We start from the raw sequence: 18,400 nt of genomic DNA, 5'->3' as shown, positions 1-18,400 counted from the left end.
TTTTTTTTTTCTGTGTTGGAGTTTATTTTTAAAAAAGAGTCAACATTATTCTGTTTCAGTTCCTGGGTCCATTCCATTTTAACGTTTTCATTTTCGTTTGAAGTAACTTTAAAAGTGACGTTAGTTCTAAAGGTGTCTTTAAACTATTTGAAAATACACGTATTGACAAATTTTAATTCAGTTATCTTAATACAACCTGAAATTTCATTAAATTTATAGTAAAAAGTAAAAAATGAAATACGTTAAGTGCAAAATTTCATTATTGATGATCTGAAAACGCACGGAACCCAAAAGTAACGCAGCTTTGGAAGGGTACAGGACAGTAGCTGCAAAGTTTTTATTTTTCATTTTATTGCATGTCTTTTATTCTTTTATGTCTGTTTGTTATTGTCTATTTTATTTCATTTTGTTGTCATATAATGTGCTTAACCTATAATTTACAAGCTTGATTATTCGTTTTCTGCTGCAAATGAATTACGAAAAAATATTCTAATTCCAACATTTCCATGTTAAACCAATGGACGACCAACGTTTTGATGCACAAAAATTGCAAATTACTGCAGGCACGTATTTCGTGTTTCAAAGAACACCTTTTTCAATGCAAAGAAGCGTGACCTCTTGGGATAAAAAGTCATCCAAAGGAAGGTCTTTCCTCTGTGTTTAATTAAAAATTAAAAAAGGTGTTCCTTGTAACACCGAAACACACGTCTGCAGCAATTTGCAATTTTTGTGCGTCAAAACATAGGTTGTTCTTTGATTTAATTTCCATATTGTTTGTATGTAATCAAAAACGATTAATTATAGAAATTAATAGATTTCAGAAATGGAATGTAAAGCGCGGGATGTAGCTTGTAATACAATACTTGTATTAAAAAAAGTAGATTTTAATCTGTTTTCGCATTGTGTAGCTATTTCAAGCGAAGCAAGTGCTGTCATCCAGTTTTTTAATCAAAAACGTTTTTCAGTGATTCTCAGCTGAATATTGCTTGAAGGTAGTCGTACTTTAAAGGTCTTTAACACGACTTGATACAAAAGTCATATTCTTGAAATATAATTCACTGGCAGAAAAATTAGGCTCGTATTGCTCAGATGAATTATTTTTGTGATGCAGTAATCTGCAGAAAAATAATTTTACTTCTTTACCTTAATGCCTTTTAATCACTGTGATAAAATTGTGAATGTATTTCAGGCTTGTATATACTTGAACCAATTTTGCTCCAGGAAACATTTTTTTTCTTCATGGAAGTGAATTAAATCATAAGTAATTAATTATTAATTATAATGAACTATCAATTATGAATAATGAATTATCAATTATTTAACGTTAAATTTGTTTAAAGGACTGCGTAAGATAAGAACATTGTTCCATGTTCCTAAACATGTCTTTATTATTAAGAACCATGCATATGTTGGACCTTGGAACGTGTCCTAAGGTACAAAATGTTTGGCTGTCCCAAGGTACAATTACCCCGTGGTTTAAGAAAAACCAAAATGATGGTCAATCTAGATGCACTATCATTATTTTCTCTTAAGCAAAATATTTGAAGTACTTCTGTTTTATAACAAAATGAAATTCAGTTGATTGATTTTACAAATACCAAGACAAAAATATTAAATGTGAAGAAAATATTTATTTTGGAATCATGAAATTTTCAAATGCAAAATTGTTGTAAATATTTACTTGTATGACAAATGCTTTAAATTTTAAAACCTGATCTAGTAGGGTTGTTTGCGTTGGTTAGCCAACAAAAAAGTTTTCCGAAATTAATTTATCTATGAATGCTACAAATGAAATCACACGAGCACTCAAAGTTTAAATACTTCCTTGTACAAAGAGTGTTATTTTCCCCAGAAACTATAACACATTTAATACAGTTAATGAATATAACATTTGAAAAATAGTATTTGCTTATTTTAAACATTTAAAGTTGTAGAAAATGCAAATATTATTTTTAAACCATAATTAGTTACACGTCCTTATAACTAATGCAAACTATTTCTGTTAAGGTGCGGCCACAAAGAGTTAACAATACTTTGTGTAGAAAGCAGCGAGCCTTGAGAATTCCTTTATTTTTTACTACATTAAACGGAGCGAAAAGTCTCAGTTGACTGGAAAATCAAAGGACCTATTAATTGTCGGCATTTTTCTTCGGATATTGCATTTTAGCTTGAGCAACCATCAAGCAATTACAAATCTTCACGGTCGAGTTATCGTATTGTTTTATGATTTATTCTGAACAATTATTTATTCTTTCGTGTTGCTGCTCTTTCAGCTGTGATGTAGTCTATCAGTGTTTACGTTTACCTATATATATATATATATATGTGTGTGTGTGTGTGTGTGTGTGTGTGTGTGTGTGTGTGTGTGTGTGTGTGTGTGTGTATGTATGTGTGTGTATGTATGTGTGTGTGTGTGTGTGTGTGTGTATGTGTGTGTGTGTGTATGTATAACTATGTGTGTGTGTGTGTATGTATGTGTGTGTGTGTATGTATATGTGTGTGTTTGTGTATGTATGTGTGTGTGTGTGTATGTATATGTGTGTGTGTGTGTATGTATATGTGTGTGTGTGTGTGTGTGTATGTATATGTGTGTGTGTGTATGTATATGTGTGTGTGTGTGTGTATGTATATGTGTGTGTGTGTATGTATATGTGTGTGTGTGTGTGTATGTAGATGTGTGTGTGTGTATGTATGTGTGTGTATGTGTGTGTGTGTGTGTATGTATATATGTGTGTGTGTATGTATGTGTGTATGTATGTATGTATATTCACCAAATCTGTCTTGAAGCAGTTTATTGCTTTTAAAAAATTCTGCAAATCGAAGTTTGCTCCTATTTTTTCAATTTTTAATTATCAGTCTTTATTATTCATTTTCATGACGCCCAAGTTCCATAAATCCCCAGTCAAGTTTAGGTTTATTTGTAAAACCATAAACAGCTTTGGTAAATGTTTCAACATCAAACTTCAATCTTTTTAAAAACAAATCTATAGTTTTCTGAAGAAGAAATACATGCACTCGAGTTATTTATGGTGCATAGACAATAGCTTTGAAATTAAAGCTAAAATAAGTTCCACTTCAACACCCACATCTTGTATATACGTTCGATTTTCAAAACTTGTTTTGTAATATTCCTGTAGAAGACCTGTATGCAACTGTTCTGAAAATCTATGATTCTTTTAATATTGGTGAAGAACTAGGGAAAGTTAGAAATTTTTTCGACAATCTTTGCCATTTTTGTACTTTGAATAATTTTGTCACCTTCAATAATACTTTCAAAATAATATCGGAATAATAATGGAATCGGTATGGGTACTAATTACACCAGCACTGCTGCGAACTTGTACCTTTTCTACAATGAATTCAACCACACGGTCAAAAATAATAAAATAATCAAAATATTCAGATATATCGATTATATTCTTGTTTTCAACAAAAATGCGGAGGAAGAATTAAAGTCGTGCATCCACACACTTTTCAATTAAATAAAGCCAGTGAGGAAATAAATTCTCTGTTTTTAGATATTTATTTTAAGATTCAAAAATTTCAGCTTTTGACAGATTTATATGATAAAAAGAACATTTTAATTTTCAGACTAAAAGCATGCCTCACTGGTTTAGCAATTTACATAAAAGATTTTTATGCAAATTGCTAATTCATCAATGATGATTAACACCATCACTGGTCAACTTTGTAGACTTTTTAAAATATACAATGATGACGCGCTTTTTTATAAACAGGCCTATAAATTCATCGCTAATTTATATTATCATAACTACTATTCTGCTGAATTTATATTTTACTACTTGTATCTGTTTTGTAATTCTTTTCGGCATAATCGATAATTTTTTCGCCCATACAACTACTTAATGACAACGGTTATCCATTCAACTCTGATGATGTGTAGTACTGAAACCCGATTTTGAGGTATTAGGTAAGTGCGAGGTCTGGTAACCGTATCGACGGGAAAGAATATGGACTAAGTTTGGATGATGTAATTGTTTTTTTTTTTTTTTTGAAACTAGGTGAGTAATCTGCTTTATTTTATTTGAATGTAAGAGCGGGGGGAGGAGGGTTTCGCAAGTTGGCAGTAGTATTGTCTTTTTTAGACTTTCTAAACAGTTTAACTTTCAACAGTTTAACTAGCATCGTTTTCTTCAGTATTTCCTTCTTTGAGGATTTTCGTCTTTTTCATTTTCTGTTCTTTCTTGTTTCTGTCAAACAGGTCTTTGGTGACTGGAGTTCCTTCATAATTAATTGCTTTTCTTCTAACAATAGGTGTTTTTTTCATAATTTTCTCAGTTGTAGGCATACGCTCCTGAAATGCTGTACTTTTTAATTGAGCGAGCAGCACTTTGGCTTCTTGATCGTTCGAACTAAAACGGTAACATTAGGTAAAACCTTTCGGAAGGTCTGCCTGGGGTAATACTATAACACTGAACCAACTAGTAAATAGTCGTAATTACTTGTAAAAACATAAAACGTAGTGAGAAAGATTTAAAATATGATGCAAAACTGACAATTGTAGCACGGAGAAGCAAAGGGATTTAAGTGGCAAAATTAAAAATTAGGAGATAACAACTACACATCGTAGGTGAACCTCTCCTCTGTCTTTGGGCAACAGATGGTACTAATAGCCCTGGTAGCTGCTGATATACAGCATGATTTAGAGAAAAAATCAACGAAAGCCTACATGGGATGTTATCTTTAAACGCGTTTACTCAAAACTTGAAAATGTCAGCTTACATCCCTTTGCTTCTCACTGCCTCAAATAAAAAGAGTATAATAAGGCCAACGGTAAAATTTGGTAGGCCTTATTAGCCGCTTACATCGTGTATAAAGAATTGCACAAAAGTATAACTGGTTCATTGATATTATTCAGGCATTAAAGATCTATGGACGCATTAAAAACAGAAAACTACAACAGAAAATTATATATAAAAGTGTAATATTACAAAAATTATTTACTATTTAGTCGGACAATTTTTTATTATTCGTGTCGCACAACCGCTCCGCCAAACGATTAGAGTCGAACTTATCGAAAGAAGTGAGCAACGTGCCGTGACCAGTATGAAGGGTCATTTATTAGTGTCCTTGATTGCATACGAACATTTCAAATTGTACTTTTGTTGTTTAGGCCTTATAAGCCGACAGGCCTTAATACCCGAACCTCTCTTTTTTCTTGTAAGATGTATCTTAAGTAACAACTAATAACTAATAATTATTTTGAGATGTGCACACTGCACAGGCTTATAAAGCGCTGCTAAAAAATTAATCAATGCATAAAATGTTCGAAATGTGTTATTTTCATTTCATTATGGCACAGAAAATTAGCTTTTTATAATAACGTAAATTACGGTCACACTTACTTCGCTAACAATCAATTCGTTTATTCAATTTCAATGCATATTTAAATATTAGATAGTACGTAACTCGAGTGTAACAATTATGTTAATAATGCAACATTTAGAAATCATTTTTAAAAGGTGCTTTTATCGCGTGCGATTTTATATAATTTAAAATAAGTCACATAAATAATGAAATTGCTCGGTCACGGTTTTGCATTTTAGGCGAAAAAAATCAAAATTATATTAACTTTTATTACTATACTGAAAATACTTTTAAGAATTGGAGTAATATATTACAAGCGAAGTAAAAAAGAAAAAAAAATCAATCAGTCAAAATCTTTGAAGCAATTCGCAAATTAAATTTACTCAAAAGACATAAATCATTTTGTTGATTGCAAATAGTTGAAATAACTCCCAAAAACATATTTTCTTCTTCTACCTGCACATGCATAGGCAAAGACATGCCAATAGAAGATTGAAATATTGACATTTATTTTATATTTTATCATTAATCAGGAAAAATTGTTAGAAAGAGCTGACATTATGCGAGTGAGTGAATGAACTGCCTACTGAATCAGGCCCATTTACATTTATGGCTTTTCTTTACTACCATCGTTTGTTACAGGAAATAAATTAGAACGAGAAGAAATACATGAATCTATTGCTCTCGCAGTTACATTATTTCGCTGAACACAGTACTTAGTGTATATAAGTCAAAAATGAAGAATGTAATAACGACCCATTATGTGTAGCAATTACCTCAATACTTCTTTGTTCTATTTTAGTAGTTATCACTAGCGTTTTATCAGTATACCTACAGACATGAATATAATAATATGGCATGGGTGATAATTTTATGAAATTAAATTCTAATATCGCAACACACATTGCAAAAATTAATTGTTTACTAATGTGAAACAATAAGAATCAAACGATGCAAGGAAACAAAATGAAAAATACTACAAATTTTTATAGAAAACATTTACAGTTGAACTCTGTTAATATATGAAATGTCAAAAATCCACAAATTTGTTTGTATTAGCTGTTATTCGTAACAACCGTTATGGATATGTAAACGGAGAAGAAAAATGCATATGTATAATTTACTTTGAATGTATTTGTTGCATAACATAATACATTGCCAGTCATTTATTAACACGCTTTTATTAGCTACACTTGTATGTTTGTGAGTAACTCTCCTTTGGACTAAGAGTTAGTGGCTTTTTACTGTTAGGGCATTCCAACACTTTATGAGCGGTCTGAGGCGCGGGTCTTCGCTGATGTCCACCTACTGGAATCATTGGGCGTGCGTTCTAATCTCGTCTACACCGAAAATAAATTTATAATCTCTCAACTCAATTTTCACCCACTTTTTGTCATCGGATTCTTTTAAAATTTGGAATGAAACCTCAGGCCCGATGACAATGCAATATTCTATAATCAAATTAAATTCTTAACGATAAATTATTTGTTTCTTCTAATTAACACGCTTTTATTAGCTTAACTTGTATGTTTATGGGTATTTTTGTGGGTCCAACTTTCCTTTGGGACAACTAGCCAGTGGCGACGTACAAGTCAGAGCTGCGGAGTGTAACAATGTTTGCACATGAATTCACCAGAAAACATTCAAAATGTCTGCTGCAAAAAATGCAATGGAATACTTAGATACATTCCATTATAAAAATTGAACACACGCACAAAGATTTCATATAAGAGTTACAAGTGTTAGCATTATTTAGTATCTAAATCTTATTTGAAATTAAAAAACTAACAAAACACGCTTTTGTAGCGAAAATGAACTAAAAAGTAAAAAATAAAAGATTAGTTTAAAAAGCTTTATAAAAAAACCGCTTTGGTAGCAAAATGAACTAAAAAGTTAAAAATAATCTTTGGATGACAGTATATAAAGTAATTGGCCTAAAACTTAATTTTACTGTAATAGAAAAAAATAGTGGGGGCTTCTTTACAGTTGTCTTCAATTTCTTCCACTTGTTATCCATGCAAAATGTAAATAGACAGCCCCCACGCTTTTTTTTCTATTACAGAGAAATTAAGTGTTTGGTGAATTACTTTACATATTTGTCATTCAAAGATTATTTTTAACTTTTTAGTTCGTTTTGCTACTAAAGCGTGTTTTTTTAGTTTTTTAAACTATTATTTTATGTCTAATGTTTCATGAGCTGATAGTTCTTTTCTTTTTATGTCACTCACCATAGGTTTGTAAAGGATTACCAGAAAAAACAGCATTTAATTTAGAAGAAACATAGACTGTCAGGATAAATAAAACTGATTTTTTTCTTTCATGAACCAGAAAAGATGAGCTAAGTTACAACATGAAATAACTGCCTTATTAATGTTCTAGGGGAGAATAGAATATGTGGGACAAGCATTTTTATTGTGTTAAGTTGTATTAACGATAACGGAAGAACCTATTCGAAGAAAGGTGATAGTGGAGCGGGGAAAAGGGACAGGTGGCAATACCCAAATGCCACCTGTTGCCTGGGTATTGCCACCAGGACTGCAAGGTCCGAAGAAAAGTTGCCGACTCCGACTCCTGGATTTCAAAACGCCCGACTCCAACTCGGACTCCGGCTTTTTTATTTATTTATTTTTTTTCAAATCCCTAAACAGTGATTGCAATATTAATTTCTTTTTATGAAATTTTCGCGTTGTATTTTATAATAAACCTAAGATGTATACAACGTTAAAACTTTAATTTGATAATCAAGTTATCCAATAGTTGCAATTTCTAAAGTGAGGATTACTTAAAAATCCCATTATAAAAAATTGAATAGGATTAATTTCATCTCCTTTAATATTTAGTTTAACTAACATATGTTGATCAAATCCTGCGTTTTTAATTCTTTAAAGCTGTAATTTGAGGGGTTTTTTTTTTTTGATAAGTCAGAAAACTTTTCTTGACAGGGGTGGTCTTCTCCCCCCCCCCCGGGTGACACCCATCTGGTGGGTACCTCCTCAACTTAATCTCAGAGTTTATAAAAATTGAAAATACTTTATTTCTGAAAAATTTCCCCAATAATATGCTCCTAAATCTTAATTTTCATCTTAAAAATTTCAACGAAAATATTGCATTATATTTCGGGGAGAAGTCGGGTACATGTACGTCAATAGCAAATTTTACCCAAAATGCAGCGAGTATACAGCTTTGTACGAATAGCTTTTATAATATCTACATTTCTTTGCTTTATTTTTAATTTTCTTTTTATTGGCAATTTTAAAATAAACTACAATTATTGAGTGTTGTAACCAAGAAATCATGTACTGATTTTATTTAACTTTTTAGTGATAACCAAGCTCTCTTAATTAAAGTCTTTAGATTAAAAAAAAAACTTTTTTATTTTATCGGTTCATTTGGATTTGCGATTTCGGGCCAAATCAACACTTATTTGAATTTACTAAGCACCCTCAGATGTTTCCTGACTTGCTTAAGCGATTCATACATTCCTTTTACTATTTATAACTGAGATCCAGATGAAAAATATACTATTATTTTTATTTGAAAATGATTACTTAGGAAATGTTAGGCAACAAAACTGTTTGCTGACAGTTGCTATCACTTAAACAAAGTTAAAAAATGAGCAAACAAGGAGAAGACGTAGGTAGCTGTTACAGAAAGCTCGATAAACAATCAAGCCAGCTGGTTGCCACATTGACAAGCATTTTCTTATTAGTAGCGTGTAATCGAATTAATAGGTAGTCAGTTTAAAAAAAAATGCAAGGGGAGTCAGTGAAAATTAAAGAAAAAAAACCCCGGAGTCGGCATCTTTTCGAACGACTCACTCCTTTACCCCAAAATCAGTCCGACTCCGACTCCACAGCCCTGATTGCCACCTGTCCCTTTATATAATAAGCCTTTTGTATTCCTACGTAGTCCTACATCTTACCTGTTCAAAACGAACCAGCAACAACAGGAGTTCCAATTTCAACCCTTTCATACTCAGAATAGCAATAGGGGGATAAATGCATTGTCTCTAACAATAGCCCAGCCTAATGCAGTCCAGAGCACCTCCCACCCATTTGAGAGCTAACTAGCTTGAGCTCGGGAATAATGAGAAAGTAATACGTAGGGGGCTACCTTGACCGAAGTCATTGTCAGTTAAAAGTTTCAGTGCCATGTAGAAAAGGTAGAATAACTGTCACTACTTGATGAGTCAAAATGAGTAGGAAGTTACTCAAAGGATTAACAATGCATGGTGAGCTCTCTGCAATGATACAAAGTATCAGAAAAAAGTAGTATTCAATCGAGAAATTTTTCTGTTGAGAGGTAAGAAGTTTTGTTCGTCTTAACCGAAACTTTCTTTTTGTTCTACATAATGTAGTTCAATACCAAACCAAACTTAATTTTAAAAATGTTCGTTTTAGCCGTGATTTTGTATTAACCGTGGTCTTATTAACCGAGTTCAACAGCATATATCTCGTTATACGTCTAGGTGTACCAATGTGGATAATATATCAAAATAATTTTGAAAGTGTATACATACGAAAATAAAAAGTAATACGCATCGTTTTTTGAACCTAAAATCATTCTTTTTTTAGAGTTACAGTATGCTGTTTTTATATAGCTGTTAATTACCCTATTCATTTATTTTCAAAATTATAATCATTTCAAATTAATATTAGAGCTAAGTCGGTATACCGCTCTACTTCATACGAAGATAATGTCCCCTAACAGGGGTACTTTTAAACATTATCGTCGTATATCGTTTCCTCCACCGCTTCCCTCTTCTTATCGGCACACCGCGGCCAAAGTTGGATTGACGTTACGGTGTGCTATTGTATATGAAACATGGTCACCCATAATACTGATCCACAGCACTATGACAACCTAACAGCACATTTGTGTCATGGTTCCGTTACACGTGTTGGCACTTATGGCGGGACCCCAAGGATCCATTTTTAGCAGGACAATGCTCGGTCACACACATTAAGGGTGACAAGGATCACCTTCTTTCATAATATCGACTTCTCTGGCTTTCGAAACCTTTTGATTCATCACAAATTGAGCATAACTGCGATTACTTGAAACGGTAGGTGGAGTCTATACGTTTTCTCGAATTACTGGCGCATTTACAGTAGAGGTTTACTAGATGACAAAGAACATCATGCTATACTGTTATGCCCTGTATCACCTTGTAGATTCATGTTAGACGTGGTTCAACAGTACCCTAAAACCTCCATTCATTTGGGGTTTTTCCAATAATAAATGATTATTTAGCTTTTATTTAGTAATTACTTTACAGTATTAATGCTGCTTTCAAATGTGTAAAATTTCGTTCTATTCTGACCACCCCTTCTTGCTTCGTCACTTTTGTTTTTGCTATAGGGTGTTATGATGCATGTATTACCTGCAGCCTAGTGCAGTTTATTTAGCTTCTGTGTTTGAGGAAGGAAACGTGTTATCTACAAAGAAATGAACGATTGAGGTAGGTTTTTTTTTATTTTAAAAATAAATCAAATTGGTAAATTTTAGAAAACGCCCTTTTCAAGTTGGCTTCTTTGAGAAACGTAACGGGAGAAACATCTGTACAATAGAAGTAGGAATACGCTTTCTTTCATTGATCCGTAACAGTAAGGATTAATCAAGATGTCAATGTATTGAGAAGCAGAGAGCTGAAACAAATTCTTTCGTTTCGCACTTAGCGAAGCAGAATAAGTTTTCTGTAGATCTGAAATCAAAGAACCTATTAATCGTCTGACTCTATTCTTAATTTATTATTCCTAAAAAGCCCTGGTGCTTTTTTCTGAAGAAGTTTAAAAATAAATAATGCTGTTTCAAACCGCACGGTACGTCTATGACCTGACATTTAATTTTAAACGTGAATAAAACTTCTCATTTTATGTACATACAACGTCATTTGGTTAAGAACGTTACTCAAAAATTAAAAATTGCTTATATTTAAGTTTTACTTTACGTTTAAACGTCATTATAAGTTACAAATTTCTTACACAAGCAAATAATTTGGTCTTTAAATAATACAAGTGGAAAGTATTGTCGTAATAAAATATAAATTGCGTGAAGCAATTGCAGTTCTATACATTTTTTCCCCCAAATCGGCATGAACTACATTGTTTTTCTCATTACTAGAAAATAAGTTAATCTTAAGAAGTAAGTTGACTCCCTAAATCAAGGCTAAGACGGAATTACATGGTATATACCGAAATCAAGAACATCATCCACACACTGAAATTTCATCCTTGTAAGAAATAAATCGTATTGTAATATTTTTCTTCGTGATTTTCTTGTACTTTTGTTTTATTTTTTAAATTTATATTTTAAATTATTTTTTCTCTGATTTATTTTCATTATTTTTCTTCTAGTAATTCATCATCGTATTACTCTTCTAGAAGCAAAAATAGTTTGCGATATTTTTTTATTTTTCATTTTAAGAGGAGTTTAAACACATATGTCAGGTTTGTAATACAATGCTTAAAAGGTTTCCCATAAGCTAACTTTAAAAGTGTATTATCAAAATAGTTGAACTTCACCTTGATATATGCATATATAAAAAAAAACATATGATATGTGTTACAAATAAATGAAAAATTTAACATTAAAAAAAAATCAGTCAATTGCGCCTGTTAGAAAATTATTCAAAGTCATCAAAGCTCAACTATAGCCATCATTGGCTTATTTTATCTGTTTATTTCACAAGCAAGTATAGACGGGAACGGTCCTGGAAACAGGGCCATTTGGTAAATGAATTAAGAAGAAATTTTACAAAACAACATGCAAACAAAACGAAATGCAAAATAGCTGCAAATACTTTTTGCTGTAGTTAATGTTGAATAGTTGTTACAAGTATCACGATTAAATCCTAAATTCACACTAATTGATTGATGTAATATGTTTTTAGTATTTTCATATGCAGTAATTAAATATGATACCAATTAATAGTAATAACTTTATGCTGCGCAACTAATGAATAACGTTTTTTGGAATTAAAATAGTTATTTGAACTTAATCCATGATCAATAGTAGCAAGTATTTAAGTTCCTAATGATAATAAGTTTTTCTCAATATGCCATGAAAATTCTTTTGAAGCTAAAAGTCGAAGAGAAAAAAATTGCGTAAATAATTTTTTTAAGCGCATGTTTATTTTTTCAAGGATTTGCAAGCCCTTTTTTTGTTTAAATTTGCAATTTGCGTTCATAAAATAATGCCAAAATGAAATATGAAATAGTCGAAATGCAAAACGATGTGAATTTAACACTAGATCTCAAATCTCGTTTAAGCGTTTTTATCTCGTTTAAGCGTGAGAAATGAATTGGTAACATATATTCAGCCTTAACTTTGGTTTTTAAAATGAAGGGTTTTGTACAGCAAGTTCATAATTCACGTGTGTGAAACAAGTATCTTCAAATCCAAACCAGAAGAATTTAAAAAAAAAAGAAAATATTGATTAAGAAATAATACAGAATAAAGAATAAAAGCTGTGCAGCAGAAAAAAAAATCACAAAAATTTGCAGAAAAATGTAGTTTTTTGCAATGTGGAATTTCAAGTTGTTTTATTTCACATTAATTAAAAATTTGTTTATCCACAGAGCAGTCTTATGTGTTAAGAAGTAATATACTCCCCTATGATCTCAAGTAAAAAAAAGTGATTATCGTATGACAATAACATTCACTTGTATAAATACCCTAGTTTTTTCATCTTTTTTAAAGCTTTGATTTTTTTTCTGTAATAAAACGTGCAATGAAGACAACTGTTTGCAAGTTGATAAAGTATATATATTTCAAGTTTCAGAAATCGGGAAAAAGAGACATCAACACGACCACTAAATCTTCTACGTGAGTGCAATCTGTAACGTTTGCTTTAGTTGTTATTTTTAAAATAAAGTTTTTAGCCATGACGTAATAAAAATTTTATTTTAGTTTTTGCATTTTAGAAGATTTTTTTCTTAATGTAATTCTTTTTGAAATTTTCCTTACTTTTAAACTATTAAGTATAATTAGAGGTTTTTAGTGTAATTGGAGATTGGTTTCACTCGAAATGGATAATAGAAGGAACAAATAGCATAACTTAATATTAAGAAACCTTTTAGTATAATATAGTGCTAGTTGGCCTTATTTTTGCAATATGTAAACAAAAGCAAATAATGTCTTAGATATCATTTATTCAGTAGATGTTGAGTGTTAGCATGCGATTGCCAAGTTACTATATTTAATTTAAAAAGAAATATATGTCTAATATTGATACAGTCTCTACAAATGTTGCGAGATAAAGTAAGAGGAAACTATTTCAGATTTTTTTAAAAAAATAGGTACTTCCAAATATTATAACTTAAACAGCTGACTTGATGGAACATATATTACCTTTTTTTACGGTAGAAGCGAAACTTGCATTTTTGACGTGTTATGTTTTTGATGAGATTTAGATTAAAAAAAAATAGTTTAAAAAAAAATCGGAATTATTTTCAGTGTCCAAATTTTTTCACATTTAAATTCAGTTTTATTACGCCTAAGTTATCAGACAAGTCAAATGTCTAGTTACCCATATAGGAAGATAAATATTTAGGTTATTTCGTAGAGTTACGAAGTGTCATTCTAGGTCGTTGAAGCTGCCTTCCATAATACGTTTAATCCCAATAAACACTTGATTGCGCTTCCTTTAATGAAACCTTTCTGTGATTGAAGTTTATAAGCGTATTATGCTGCAAAGGTAGGAACATAGGTAATTGATTAAATTAGATCATTCAATAGCATAGAAATATGAAAGATACGAATTATTGCGGAGGTCTTTTTATCCATTCAATATAGTAAAAATATAATCTTAAGAAAATCCATTCAATAGAATTTGTTGCGGCGATTTTTCTTCCTTGAACTGTTATAAAAGATCTCCTTTCTGGTAATGTTACATATCAAGTTTAAGGTAGTGCTCATAAAAATATGGGTTTGCTCCTTCGTTGAGACACTTTCATTATTTTATTGATTTGGACACTAGACATTAAAAATGAATGCTTAGTGTACAACGTAAAGCTTGAGACTCGACATCTTGAGCGTAAGTTTACTAATGTTTGAACAGCGTTCTTGCACGAAAAGTTAAGTTTTTGCAATCTTCATCTAACTTTTCATCTTAACAAAATATAGGTGCCAGTGAGACTCTAAAAGTGTTTTAGTTTTTCTGATAATGATTTAAACAAATGGGTTGAAGTTTTGTTTAGGCATTATAATAATAGTTTCTTTCTTTTTTTCTGACCGAACCCACATAAATTATCTATAGCAAGGGATTTAAACTAATGGTTAAAGCTCTAAATCAAAAATGGTGCTGGACGAAAAGTTGTTGATTTAATATGGAATGACCCATTGATAATGATTGAAACTAATGATTGAAGCTGCATTTGAACCATTTAAAAATAGTTTCTTACTTTATTATGACTGAAGCCACAGAAATTATCTATAGTTGTTGGAAAACCAAACCTTGCAGCGTCGTAATGCTATGATTATGAACTGAATAGCCTTCACAAAGCAGTCAAGTTAGGTTTGCCCCCACTATACTAGTTACCTTCAATGAGCCAGATTTAGTTGTTATGACTTAGTGAAACCCGTTTATGGAAACCATATTAAGGCGAATATTTTGTATTTTTTTTCGAGCTATACAGTAGAAAGTCTCTGTATCTCATTTAGTAAAAACCTAACAGGGGAGTCATGGGTAATTACCTTTTTTTCATTGTCATATAAAAAATACAGAAAAAACGTTTTAATCTATTTGAATGTGCAAAGCATTCCATGTTCATTTTAGTTTAATAAACGGCCATTACTAAAGAAAACTCATGAAAAGTAATCAAATAATTTTGTATAACTAATACCTGTAAACTATTCTCTCAATTTTTATTATTCTAACTGTGACACTGAACTCTTTCTAGTGGTTTTAATTGTTTCATAAGTACATATATTGTAAAGTACTCGTCAAAAGGATTGATGATTTCAGAAATCTACCTTTTTTTTTCTTAAGAAAAGCCCCCAAAATTTGTACTTTATGTATTAAACATATTTTTTTCATGTCCAAATGCTGGAAAACCATGTAACCCGCGCTCAGAAATTTTGATAAAATCTGGTGTACTTTATATGTCTTTACTGGTAAGAATTCATGTAAAACTTTTCTTTTCTCTGTGGCAAGGTTTGGATTTTACAGCTCTTAAAAAAAACTTTAAAAATTTCATTTTCTGCTGCTCACTAAGTTTAGCCTGCATGCATACGTACATCTTCAGTAAATTGTGCCTGAAACATAAATCTTTGATCATTTCCGGCATTTTTCACAATAGTAAATTATGCATAACAATTTAGCTTAAAATATTTAAAATCAGTTTAATTTAATACAATTAAAAAAAATACTTAAAACATGACAAGCTCTTTTTGAGGGCGTGGGGAACGTACAACTCAAAATAACACAACAATAGTCACAAAAATAATGCCAAATTATACATAGACATTTCGTATCATTTTTGTTAAATTTATATCCTATGGAAAAATAATAGTTCTAAAAGTAAAACTTTTATCTTCTTTTTTTAACCTTCTGAAATGTAATTTTTATCGCGTCTCTCGTGCACGTTCTTGTTCTTTATGTGCCTAACTTAGACATTTCCACAACAAAACTGTATATTTTATTCCCAAAAAAGTTATATGTAACGAGAATACTAAGCTATGCTCAAAATTCACTTTTTAACTGTTGCCAAAAGCAAAGAAAAATAATAGTATTTATAAAGCTAATCTTGTTAATTTAAAATATTGAACTAATTTCAAGACTAAAAATAAGCAATGTAGATTACTTTTGTAATTGATGACTTGAGTCGAAGAAATCTCTGAAAACATACATTTTTTGAAAAATTAATAGTATTAAAATTCCACAACTGTATGCTTGCTTAATTTCAGGCTTAAATTAGTTTTTTTTTTGAAAATTATTAACAAAAATATTTTTAAAATTTTTTTTATTGTTTTGTCAACAATTAAAAAAAGGAAGTATTTTAACTTTATAATTACTAATATTTTTCATTGTTTCGCAATAATTAAAAAGCAAGTACGTCACTTTCGACACACAAAAAGGCTACAGATCAGAATTTTAAAGCCCTCACATAAAAATATTCACTTAAAAAAAAACCTTCAGAAAACATTGCATATTAATGTGCTTTAATCGCAAATCTTATTCTTTTATACTTAATATTTATGCTCAACTAATCAAAAAGTTAAATAATAATCTCTGCTTCAAAGCAAAGATAAGTAATCTCGCACACAAAGTACCATTTTATATTCAATGAGTGACATTTTAAAAACATAAAGTGTATTGCAATGTATAAAACATACGCTACTCCTACTCCAATTATTGCAAAAAGCGACGTGCTATTTTCTCAGATCGTGTTTACAAGAAGAAAATAAGCTTCATTAAACTGTCTCATCACGTTCGGTAGAAATTCCTTTCTCTTTGCCAAGTTAGAAAATGTAATAATGTCAAAGAACGGTCATTCTTCAATTTTCGCGTCTTCTTTGAAATGATTTCTTTTCTTGGAAACGTCAAGGACTTCGAAATACGGATTTGTTTTGATAAAACACATTAGTTTGAGTCACACATGTGGAAAATGTTTTTCATCTACGGAACTTTTAATCAGTTTTTATAGAAGTTTAAGAACTCAGAAACTGGTACGTATTATTGGTTTTTAGGGTTATAACTTTAGTATATTTACGAAAGAGATAACTTTACATCAAATTTCGTTCATACTGTTAAATACATGAAAAGTTTTTACTAAGTAATTATGTGTTTGTTTATAGCCTTTTATCCACTGAGGTAAAACGGTAAAGCTCGTTTGCAAGAATATCGGTTAAAAGAATATCCCGCTTAATGTAATACAAAAAACTCCCGATTATCGGTGGTCGGATTATCCATGGGTCTTTTCACAATTCTTTTAATTTTTTAAAACTTATGATTGTCTTATTGTTTGCTTTTAGATTTTATGTGTATTTTTATGTTCAATGATAGTTGATGCAATGAAGCAATGCTTTTATTTATAATTTAAATGTATGATTGAGTGTTATTAATTTTTTTAGCTATTGTATACAGTAACCATCGGTTTTCACTTATTATTCGGATTGTTCGAGATATATATATTCGTATCTCATTTACTTATTTGTTTTTAAACTGAATAACTTTTTTTTTTGAGAATTAGTAGTGAACGGGGAACCCAGTATCTTATCCTCAACTATCGGTGTAGCACACTCTTTGATAAACCATGAGGTAAAAGAAAATGTGTTTGATGCGAAGCGTTAAAGATTTAAAAAAAAAAAAGGTTCGGGTAATGTAATTAATCTCTCTTGTTCTCAATGTGTACCTCAAATTCACCGCACAATTAACCGGAGACGCCGCTCAACAGTATGAAAGAGCAATTGAGACCTTATTGATTTTAAAATACGTATCTACTGTAATGAAAAGTATCAGAAACATAACTTGTGTATATTGATATATTATCAACTTTTATGTTGGTCTAGTGTTTGTTTAATTGCAATTCCAGACTCAAGAAGTTTCCAGACTCAAGAATTGTCAAAAAACAACATAAATTTTCGCGTTCTTGACCACAAATTATTTTCTAAAATGTACGTTATGTTTTTTTTTTTTTAATAGTAATAGTTCACTTCTGAAATTCGTTTCTATACTCTATACCCAAAATTTCATTTTTAAAATGCAGTAGGTAACTTTTTAGCTAGCTCGTTAATTATCCTCTGAATACAAACTTTGAAAACCTATAAACTACAGTAAAGAAACGTAATAGACCTTCGTGCAAAAAAACTGAAACACCTACTTCTTAATTACTGCTGATACACTTACTGTACCTTTAGTTTCTTTACAAATTGAGTATATTCTATTTGTTGAGAAATGTATTACATTCATATACATTAGACATTATATTTTCTCTAATATTTCTTATGTTTTCTTTTTCAAAACTGGTCAAATGGAAACAAAAAACTTCATGAGTTTGAGAAGAAATTTTAGAGACGTTGTTACATTCTTAAATTACTTTTCATATTTCCAGTAGGGTTGGTTGGGGTA

Source organism: Uloborus diversus, chromosome 2, assembly GCF_026930045.1.
Source record: "Uloborus diversus isolate 005 chromosome 2, Udiv.v.3.1, whole genome shotgun sequence".
NCBI lineage: Eukaryota > Metazoa > Arthropoda > Arachnida > Araneae > Uloboridae > Uloborus > Uloborus diversus.
Note: the sequence above shows the minus strand (reverse complement) of the source record.